Source organism: Oenanthe melanoleuca, chromosome 10 (assembly GCF_029582105.1).
Source record: "Oenanthe melanoleuca isolate GR-GAL-2019-014 chromosome 10, OMel1.0, whole genome shotgun sequence".
NCBI lineage: Eukaryota > Metazoa > Chordata > Aves > Passeriformes > Muscicapidae > Oenanthe > Oenanthe melanoleuca.
Genome location: NC_079344.1, coordinates 4,118,716 through 4,128,861, shown reverse-complemented (window position 1 = coordinate 4,128,861; position 10,146 = coordinate 4,118,716). Strand labels below are relative to the sequence as shown.

Here is a 10,146-nt window from a genome sequence, read left to right as displayed (position 1 = left end):
GTGCATGTTATTTTCCAGAGCTTTTGAAATCTTTTTGATCAATTGCATTTGAAAACTTTCTTTAGAAAATGTATAGCACAGACAACCATCAAGTTTTATTTTTGATTCTGCAAATGATCATTCTTTTCTTGCTTCCTAGTAGAAATTTTTTATATATAAATCTTTCAGGATTTTTTATCTCTTCCCTGTTTCTCCATTTTCACTGGTAAGGTATTCATCTGGGCTGACTGGAGCTGTGACTGTTTATCATCCAAGTATCAATCCCAATTTTTTTGTGATCTAACACAGAAATGTTTCTGTATTATCTGGTTTCCTGTATCATCCGGTTTCCTGTATCATCCTCACAATACATTACAAGGGGCTTTACATTTTATAGATATTACTAGTAATTGTAAATTGACTTAACTCGTGCAAGCATTTAAATATATGCTTATAAATATATGCTAGATGTTAAGTCTACACAAGTGCACCTGATGTAAATGTTGAGGATAGCCTGATGAATACCCTAGCTGCAAGTGACAGCTCCCGCCAGCAGCGTGCGTGTGACAGATCCTCACTCCTGTCTGTGTGGGAGTTTCAGAGGTGGCCACTTTCCACGCTGTCCTGGCCACCACCAGGCGTCAGCCCTTTGTGAGTGTGCAGCTTGGGCCTTGGCCCCGCGCCCGGTGCGGCTGCGGCGCTGGCTTCCAGAAGCTGGTGCTCACCTCTGGAAAAAGCTCTGCCTTGCTTCCATTCTGAGCCAGCAAACTGCTGCAGCAGCCCTGCACAGAGCTGTGCCCAGCCAGGAAGCCAAGCTGCTGAAGGTACCTCAGCATAAGAGGCTTACTTTTTTTTGTATTTTTGCCAAAAATGTAAAGTGTAATCTCCAGCTGGCTGGCATGTTTTGATCTTGGATCAGACCTTTTCTTCTCCACGTCTTTACATCTGCCAGGCCCTGGGGTGTGCATTTAAATGGTTTTATTCAGCTGTAGTTAGAAGTTGAAGAGTTCAGTATGAACTCAGTATGACACAATAGCCTGAAAGCCATTCTGAAATTTGCATTAGTGATTTAGAATTATTCCATTTAATCTTTTGATTTTCTATACCTAAGAGGTGTGAGAAGGAGAATGCTTTGGTTTGTTCCAAGGAATCAATAACCTGTTTTCAAGACAACTGTCTGTCTCTGCAAGATACTAAGATAATGGCTGAGATAACTTACATGAAAGAACATAGATAGAAGGTTGGTTTTTTAAAATAGTGAATAATTCTGGGCATCAAAGTATTTTCTACATCACTTTTCTTTTAAAATCAGGCTAATAACCAGTCAATAATGGACAAACTAATTTTTATCAAGAGTTTGTTTTAAGGTGACTGGCCCACAAATTGCTAGCTTTTTGTCAGCTGGTGGTCCATATTGAAATAGGTGTTAGGAAATCTTAGTCAATAAAGATCCTGGAAATTCTGCCTTTATGTTGCAGAAAGGTCTACAGAATCATATATATAACATTTACAGATCATTTGGCTGCTGTGACTTTGCTCGAGGAGAAAATCAAGACTAGACTGCATTTGCTTTTTAATTTGCGAACTGAAAATTTTAGCCACATGTTTTTGAAATGATCTTCTACATGTCTTTCAGTTGGTGAGCACACAGTGACTATACATTTTCTCTACCACGAACTACCTTTCTGTCACCTTTGGCACGAGTGTTCAAACCAATTATTAAGTAAATAGGTAAATACGTAACTAGTTGGTGTGGTTTTTTATTGGTGTTAGTCTCTGATCAGCTTATTCACAATGCTCCTCTATCTCATTTCTTAAAGTAATCCAGCCAAATTGTATTAGCTTCCTCTCTTATTATCTATACTGTGTTTTCTTGAGTGTCCCACTAAGATTAGAGTTCATCTACCTAGGATACATATTTTAAAAACTGCATAAAGTAGTTGCAAGACTACATAAGGAATAATTTTTGCAATACCACTGAAACCTCTCTCTCTCTCTGAAAATTATTTAGACTAAATTATTATACAGACACATTTGCTTTTTCACGTCTGCATCATGTTGTTGACCGATGGTCATTTACTTAATTACATTGATAATTGAAGGTTATATCCAATTGCCTTTGGCCTGACAAATACCCAAAACTTTTGGTCATTAACATTCAAGTGCACATTCTTTGTGTTTGATGTTTTTTCACTTTGCTTCTATTACTCCTCAGGGTGATTCACTTCTTCCCATATATTGTCTTGATTATTTTTTCGCCAGCTGATTTTTAGTAAAGTATTCCAACTTTGGATCTAGTGCTTAATGGAAAATATTGAAATTGTTTACACAGTCAAGACACTAGTGACCTCCATTGAATGATATGTCCTTCTTCCCACTGTCTGTTGCTGTTTTCATGTTCTCCACACTTTAACTGGTTATTTCATCTGTAGTTCAGTGTCTTTGTTTACTTAAATTAGCTGGATGTGACATTACTTAAAAAAAAGAAAACTACCCAACACCACAAGAAATATGTAGAGAAAGGTAGCAAGTTAATGCTGGATAACCTGTGTTATTGTCTTTATTGCATACTGAAATTAATTATTGCTTTGCTTATGGAACCACGTGAAATAACCTGTGATACTTTTTCCCACCTTCATTCTATGTGGCTCTCACTTCTTGTTTTCTCATTTCACACATAAAGCTAAAAAAGTCTTTATTTTCATATAATTTATGTGCTATAGCACTTTTTGCATTTTGTACACTTTTGGACATATATTGAAGTAGAGCCTAATTTCTATGTGGTTTTATCCACTTTTGCTTTAAGGAAATTCCTGTCAGAAATTTATGCAATTAATAGTGTCAACATGCATTTTTCCACAGTGACCATTGCTTTTGTAATGATGCATGCAGGTTGTTCAGCTCCTCTGAAGCACGTAGGAACTGCTGTGTACTGATGACTCTGGTGCCATGTGTTCTGAGTAATATCTTTAACTATTGGTAGGCCAGATTGTACCTTTGTGCTCCAAAGCCTTGGGTTTATGTAGCTGCTGGTCACTGAGAATATATGACCCTTGTCTATCCAGTGTTTCAATCTGGAGCTGGAATGCTACCTTGACATTGATGAAAGGTCATCTCTGGCAGAGAGATATCCTGGCCTTTGGCATTGCACAGTTAGCAAACACTCAGGCTTGCTGCTGTATCAGAGCCTTCCCAAAGTTGTGGTGTTTGCCGTGGTGTCCGTGTGACACATGGCCCCTGTACAGGACAGGTTTGTGTGTACATCAGTAACGATGAGAGAGAAGGCTCACCTCATCCCGAGTCAGTGACTGCATTGTGCAGTAAAGGCAAAGAAATTCCTATTTCTGGAGAGCTGGGATTTGTTGGCATTCCTTCACAGCTGTCACTGGCTTCAGGACAGGCAGCTGTGAGATGCTGCAGTGTCAAGACAAGACATAGCACTGGGCAGAACACGAATGTTTTTAGACAAGTCCTAGAAGGGGACATCACAGAAAGGGTCAGGTTGTTGGGGACCATAGCGGGTCCCCCTCTGGTGCGACCTCCCTGCTCAAGCCGGGTCATCCCAGAGGACACGGTACAGGATTGCGTCCAGCTCTGATACTTGGGCAGCCTGTTCCAGTGCTTGCTCACTGCACAGGGAAGAAGTTCTTTCTCTTATCGGGCAGAACTTTCTGTGCCTCAGTTTCTGCGCAGCGCCTTGTGTTCTATTGCTCGGCACCACCGAGCAAGGCCTGGCCCATACTCTGACAACCCCGCTTTATTTACTCACAACTGCGTAAATGCAGCAGCAGAGAAGACAGCCAGAGCCGTGCCGCCCGCCGCCCCGTCAGCCCGTCCCGTCCCGCCCGGTCCCCTCAGGATCCCGCGCTGAGGCGGCGCTACCGCCCGGCAGGGGGCGCGGCGGGAGGCGGGGCGCGCGCCGGCGCGGCTGCGCTTTGCGGGCGGCTGTAAAGCAGCGCCGAGTGTCGCGCTGCGCTGGGCTGGGAGCGGCGGGGGCTGCGCCACAACACAGCGGGGCCCGCCCGGCGCAGCGGCCGCAGCGGGACCGGACCGGGAGCAGCGGCTGCACCGGCACAGCAAGGACGCTGCGGCCTCCCGAGCCGCGCCGGGCAGCGCCGCGGGGTCACTGCGACGCCCACCGAGGCCGCTTCTACCCCTGGGCCCTGCGAAGGGCGCCGGCGGCACCCGCCCCTTCCCCCGCGGCCTCGCTGTCTCAGGTACGGGGGGCGGCGAGGACCCCGCGGGAGGGGCCGGGGGCGGGCGGGGCTGCCCCGCTTCGCCCAGCGGTGACCGGCGGGGCTGTGCGGCGGGTGGGAACTTCACGCAGAATGTATTTTTCCTTTTTTATTCAGCGCCTCGTTGACGCACAAAGCGGTGTCTTCACTGCGGGCAGCCGCAGCACTCTCTAGGGTTTTGTTACAAATTTGTCACAAATTTTCCCCTTAGGGAAATGAGTTTCTATTTCTGTGCGTAATCGGGTTTGTTATGACGTCATTTGTTTTGTTTGCGAAGTTACCGTTCTCTTAACCTATGTTTAAAAAAATCACCATTTTCATGTGTTTTTTGCCTGATAACCGAGGAAGTAACGTTCATTCAGAAATGTAGGCCAGGCTCTTCAGAGATACGTAGGCTTGTCACTGTTGCAGTACGGCAGGTGTTAAGGGTATATACTCCTTTAAGTGTCTGTGTTTCTGTGATTAGGGCTGAGCATGCATTCGTGGAATTTTCTTGCTGTTTGAGTAAGCTCTTCCATGGCTTGAAGTGATTTTATTAAATTATAAGCAAGGCCTGGTTGCTTTAGCTGATTAAATGAGACCCTAAATTCCTGATACCCAGGTACTTATTGAAGAGGACATAATGCAGGAGGTAAGAATTTGCTGTAAGTAGAATAATTTGATTCTTATGCAATTATTTCAGAAACATAAATTTGGCCAAAAATATAAGAGTTGACTGCTCATTGTGTAGACCTGGATTTGTCATGGTGTCTGTATTATAAACTACTAAAGAAAAGCAGAATGTTTCAGGTGCAGAATAAGGTCTTGCCTTGTCTTTGTTGTAACTTGTAGAAAATTCCAAAGGTATATTAATAGTGGATACTTAGTAGAAAGCTTTTTCAGGAAAACGAATTTAAATAGTTACAATGAATTGCCACTCTTAAAACTAGAAATTACATCTTGTTATTCACGTATCTATCGTTCTTGCTGTCAGAGCAGTTTAAGCAATTTATGTGCTTTTGCTCTTATTTTTTTGGATAAGGTCTTGGGGCAGGGAGGGAACAGAAGCAAACCCTGTTAGACAACATGATTCTTGTAGATGTGCAAGGATTGATAGGGAAAGAAGTGATCTTGGGTTATTTGATATATTGAACATCTAGTCGCCTGTCTTGTGCACTCATCCACAGTATAGAATCACCTGTAGATTTCATTAGGTGGGAAAGGCTGTAGGAACACTTCATATTTCACTTTAATTAAATAATAGTGTATAAGGTACCAAGCTTCTGTTTTAAAACTCTTGAAGTCTCACATATTTAAAAATCTGGGGGTTTTTATTCATGGTCAAAGCCCTGGCAGCTATAGCTGAGGTTGTATCTAGTGTTGGAAGCCTGAGGGTGAACAACAGCTCGCAGCATTCATGCATATTTTGCATGCCCTCTCAAAATATGGATGAGAACATTCTGACCTTTCAGAAATATATCTTGTATGAAGCAATGGCATTTGTAAAAGTGTATTAAGAGTGTATCTTAACATGACTGTGACTCGCACTTTATCTTTGATTAGTAACTTTGTTGACCTGCATAACCAAATCAGTTATAGCAGTTGATTTTCATTGGTGGCTGTGTTGCACTAACATTTAGCTGACAGCCATTGCTGCCTTCTTTTTCCAAGATGTACAATCTTTCATTTCAGTTGTTTGTGTTTCCTGTAATAGTGAGGGCATTCTTTTGGGAGGATAGAGGTGATAGTGCTCTCCTCCATAGCTGATGTATTATAGAGGCTTGGATGTCAAACAGTTAAATAAATAGGGAGAAATTGAGGGGGGAATGGTGATGAGATGGGGAACAGGATGATTTAATTCACATGTAAACAATGGATAGTATGGGAGATGGATTTGCCATAGGCAGATGTTATATAAAGGGCTCCTCACAGCTTTCCTGATGTGCAGCCTCCTTTAAGTAAGTTATCAGCAAAAGTTTGGGTTGGGGAAAGAAATATTTTCTTTTCTTCCTTTCCTTCTGCCCCTCAGGGTTCTCTGCTAGGCCTAACCTGAGCCCACCAAGAAAAACACCAATCTGTACTTAACCTTGAAGGAAGTTCCCTAGTTAAAATACTTCAGCTGTGGATACATTCTGTGTTTCTTACAAGAGCACTGTAAGTCTTGGAAGCAGCTACACCGACAGAATTTGGGAGACTACAACTTTGAGTAATTGTCCTATCCTTACGTTGTGCACGTATCCCATACAATATTACTCAATATTGTATGGGATATTTATATTTATAAATCTCTTTTCAACCTTACTGACATGCAAACAGCCAGACCACTACAGATCTGGTGATAAACCACGATTATTTTGTTGTTTTATGTAGTATATGCTATTTGGAAAAGGAATTTCTCTAAAAATGATGTTTTCCTTACTAAGTGTTTACCAAGTGAAATCTGAGAAGGCTGGTTCATGGCTTTACTAGCAAGAGGCCAGTAAGGGCTATTTGCTTCTGTCTCTTTTTTTTTTTTTTTTTTTTTTTTTTTTTTTCCCCCAATGTAATTTAGTCTTAATATTTGATTGCTGTCAGGTAAAATGTTTACTTTTGTCTCTGCTGGTTGCAGAGTGGAGAAGTCTGCTGCAGTGTCCTTTCCCCTGAAACCAGCAGATCTGCTCACTTTAGTATCTATAAAATCCCCTACTTCTCATGGGTTTGCTAAAGAGCAGCGTAAAACTGTCCTAATGGTTAATTTCATAATTCTCACTTGAAAGGCTCTTACTAGCAGCTGTGGCAAAGATCATGTTTAACTTTGCTCCTCAAAGCTTTATCGCAAAGCGTTTGCAAAATGACACTACATCAAGAGGAATTACACATACCTCAAAGGTCAAAAATGCCAGGGGACTAAGAAACAATTTTAAAAATAATTTTTGATGGCCATGTAACTCATGACTTCCCTAGCTGTCTTGGGAAGCAGAATTCCTAGCTAAGATCTTAAGTTCCAATAAAAACTTGCATTTTGTCATTATGTTATAAGGCTACAACTTTTTATTCCCAAGTTCAATGCTGTTAAGTTTGTCTTGGAGTTCACTGAAATCAAACCATTCCTGATTACCAAATCATAATGCTTCTATCTTAAGCCCATGATTTACATAGTGTTAATGTAGCTAACTGATTTAAGCCTAGGACAGAGCAAAGAAGTGTCTAGACTGAAGAATGTGCTTGTGAGCGCCATGTTTGTCAAATACACCTACTGGCATCCACTGTTCAAAGGCAGATAGATTCCTTGCCCAGGTGGGTGTGTGCATGGTGATGCTTTATTCAGGCTGGGATTTCCTTGGGTGCCTTTATGGCCTTAGAGTGACTCAGTGTACTGTAGCTCAGCTCACCTGTGCTGGAAGGGCTCTGCAGCATTGATCATAGCTCACCATCTAACAGGAGGTGCCTCCAGCTGGAGCCAGGCCATAGGTCCTGTCCTGAAGAGCTCTTCTGTTCGTAGCTGTTGTGTGCTGGGTTCTGTTGGAAGAGGTGAGACAGACACTTCAGTAGTCTCTCCATAGGAGTACAGTGCTGTTCAGTCTCAGAGGTGAATGGCAACATGGCACTGACATTTCTATTACAAGATAATTGCTTAATGAGCTGAATTGACTTACACTTCAGGAAGCACACCTTGAAGGTCCCAGAGGAATTTTTTTCAGGGATAAGATTAAGGAGAATTTGCTGATCCAGAGGTTGTGTACTGTTCATTACAGTATTTGATGGTACAGTTACTGTGATCTGACTTTTGAGATGGCTTTGCAAAGGTTAGTAAGGGTAGTATTGTACTTGAAATAATGTTGTTTCACTTCAAGAGCAGACTTTCCAAGCCAGTGATGGCTCCTAGAATTGCCTGCAGGGAGTGGATAGGCCTCCCTGCACTGCTGTGACTCATGTAGCTGCAAAGCACAGACCCTTCTGTCTGGGCTGGATGTAGTGGGCTGGCTTTGGAGAGCAAGAACCTGTTTCCAGAACATTATCATGCAGTTAGTAACTCATACTATGTATGTTATTCTGAAATACTGTATCTTTCAATAGGGCAGACATAAGTATTCTGCTCGGAGAATTCTCGAGTAATTTTGTCATTGAAAAATGGAGTCATCACCATGTCTGCATTAAAGCACAGAAAGGACATTGAGAATGGTTTGCAATGGTATTTGATATTGTCCTGTGAATAAAGATGCATAATATCAATGCAAACACTATGGATTTCAGATTACCTTCTGATTGTTGCTATTTTATAAAATGCATAGATCTTTAATTTATCAGTTACTTTATTTTTTTGTCAAAGATTAAAGGAGCAATATGTATGCTAAGAGACTTGTTTTTCTAGTGAAGTAATAAAAAGTGAGGAACAACCAAAAGTGAAGAAGAATGCAATAAAATTTTGAAATCTGATTGCACTTGTTTTCCTGATAATGGAACTGAACATTAGATGTTTTTGTTCTTGTCACTTACTCTGCATTGTATGGGCATGCAGCTTGTCCCTGTTTGATAGAATGAAATGAGTAGGACAGGACTGCCTCTTTTAGGAAAAAGAGTATAAGGGTTTTTGTGATCTGCTCAGTGAGTTCCTTATTTTGTTGAAGCAGCAGAGCCTGATAGCACTGAGATTCAATCTCTGTGGGATTGAGTTGGGGGATCCAACTTCTGAAGTTGCTCCTAAGCCTTCTGACACCCTCCAGTGTGTCAGGGCCATGCAGGAATCAATCTTGCATGGCTGCCTTGAGATTGGAAAGTAACTGTGCTTAGGTTTTCTTACTTTACTGAAGGGCTTGTATGAATTTTATAACCTTTTTCCTTTTCCTGTTTCTTGATATTTCTAATGGAAAAGCCTTGCTGAGAGAATAAGAATACATCTTTCTAATGAGAGGAAAGAAAGGTTTTCTCATGAATTTAACAGTATGAGTATTAGCTTGTCAGAGTAAAAATAATGTTAAAAGTAAAATCTGATACAAGCTGCATATCAGGGAAGGGAATTAGTTTTAAAAGTTAGTTGGGAGTTGAGTGACCATATGCAAAGAAAACAAGTTAGAACTGAATAAAGGGACAACAAATGCAAGATTTTTTTCTAGGTGGTGAAGGGAGTTGACTATTTCAGAATGTTGCTGAAAATACATTTTCAGGGTAATGATATAGTAGATCACATGCATTCATCAACCAATTTTGTACCAAAAAATGAGTTACGTTGTGTAATAAAGCATTTTACTGTTTTATAGTGCTGTAATGCTACAAACGTTTTGATTGCTTCTAAAGAAATTAATTATTAATGACAAAATCCTTTGCTCTATCTTATAACTCAAATGTTTTTTGCTTTGATATGTGATCATAAACTTCCTGTAAAGATTCTCTTTAACCTTGTTTTGTGACTTAACTATTTCCAGGGACTTCCCAGTTTGCATGACTTTTCTTGCACTTATGTCTTGGAATGATTAATATCAATGATTTTAAGTGGTGAAAAAAATGGATAAAAGTCATGTGCACTCTGTAATTCTGAATAGTCATACACCTGAGAGGAGTAAAAACTATTTATAGTTTTCAGGTAGCTATCTTAACAGCTCTTCTTTGAGTTATAATGGCTTAAAAGAAGGTAGTAAATCAAAACTTTGAGAGGAAACATGGGACTAAGTCAATAGAAAAATGTTTTGATTAGGAAGGAGGAACACTAATGCTGATTGAGCTTACTTCATCTTGCTGCTTTTTGAAAAAGCTTCTGAGGATTACTATTAAAGTAGATATTGTAGGAATTTCTAAATGTTTTAACAGCAGATGAGCTCATTCTAATGACTTAATTATTTGCATAATATTTTTGTAGTCCCTCTGAAATTTTGTCTTCTGTGCAGAAAAAGAAAAATGGCTATTTATTTCTAACCACTGAAGATACTTAAAATGAATTGAAATCTAGTCCAGCTTTTGTCTTTTTTGGGTCAAATTT

General features: G+C 40.7%; 1 protein-coding gene across 2 annotated transcripts in view; it reads left to right on the top strand.

Annotated features, from left to right (window-relative positions):
* Positions 1-3,942: 3,942 nt before the first annotated feature.
* Positions 3,943-10,146, top strand: part of RNF111 (ring finger protein 111) — a 37,963-nt gene continuing 31,759 nt past the window's right edge. For both annotated transcript variants that reach the window (XM_056499850.1, XM_056499849.1), the window contains exon 1: positions 3,943-4,196. The gene's annotated coding sequence lies outside the window, so the exon portion shown is untranslated. The remainder of the gene's footprint in view (positions 4,197-10,146) is intronic.